Source organism: Ipomoea triloba, chromosome 6 (genome assembly GCF_003576645.1).
Source record: "Ipomoea triloba cultivar NCNSP0323 chromosome 6, ASM357664v1".
Taxonomy (NCBI): Eukaryota; Viridiplantae; Streptophyta; class Magnoliopsida; order Solanales; family Convolvulaceae; genus Ipomoea; species Ipomoea triloba.
The window spans coordinates 25233176-25233884 of NC_044921.1; positions in this window are offsets into that span (position 1 = coordinate 25233176).

Here is a 709-nt window from a genome sequence, read left to right on the forward strand (position 1 = left end):
CCAAATTTTATTTAATGATTGATTGACCGACTTCATCTTAAGCGCACATTTAGTTAGTGGTTGTGGGTTTAATTTTTCTATAAATCAAAGATGATATAAATGTTATTGTTAAAAAAAAGAAAAGAAAAAAAGGCATGTAATTGATAAAGTATTAGTTTTGCTTTCAATTCTTATAGTATTAGAAATTTAAAAAAAATAATAATAAACAGTATTGACAACAATGTGTTATTTTCGGATAACGAGAGAAATTCAAAATAAAATCACTGTTTGAGAGTTTGCTCTAAGTAAACCTCGCTCCCTTGGTCAAAATGTGTTATATATTAGGTTAGTAGGTGGTGGAATAGATAAGTACATGATACTAAAGTAATTAGGTAGGTGGTATGATCATAAGTGTAAATATATATGTTAGTACGTGTTAATAGGGTCAAACAGTATAGTGAAGTTGGTAGGTGGAGGCTACGTGTACACCCTTACATTTAACACTCGCAAATTTGGTAGGTAGATGGTGATAATCCTAGATATATATAGGGTCAGGTTCAGGTGCGGTCGTGCAGTTCACACCACTCAATGTTACGAAATACACCACTCAATGTTAAGAAACACACCACATAAATATGCATTGTGGTGTGTTTCTTAACATTGTGGTGTGTGACCGCACGGGATATATATATATATATATATATATATATATATATATATATATATATAT